The sequence below is a fragment of the Nematolebias whitei genome, chromosome 1, assembly GCF_014905685.2.
Source record: "Nematolebias whitei isolate Nwh7 chromosome 1, NemWhi1, whole genome shotgun sequence".
Classification (NCBI taxonomy): Eukaryota; Metazoa; Chordata; class Actinopteri; order Cyprinodontiformes; family Rivulidae; genus Nematolebias; species Nematolebias whitei.
Window position 1 is genome coordinate 46,293,809 of NC_056498.1, and position 236 is coordinate 46,294,044.

Here is a 236-nt window from a genome sequence, read left to right on the forward strand (position 1 = left end):
TAGACATGTGTTTACAGGTGTATGCGTGTGTTTACAGGTGTAGACATTTGTTTACAGGTGTAGACATGTGTTTACAGGTGTATATACATGTGCTTTCGAAGATGTGCCTGTGTTTACAAGTGTTGGCCGGTATTTCCTACAGGTGTACACAAGTTTTTCAGGTGTTTACATGTGTTTGCAGGTATATAATACAGATGTATACTGGTATCTACAGATGTATACTGGTATCTACAGAT

General features: G+C 38.1%; 1 protein-coding gene across 1 annotated transcript in view; it reads right to left on the reverse strand.

Moving 5' to 3' along the window:
* Nucleotides 1-236, reverse strand: part of mypn (myopalladin) — a gene marked incomplete in the record, with an annotated part of 39,065 nt that overhangs the window by 24,694 nt on the left and 14,135 nt on the right.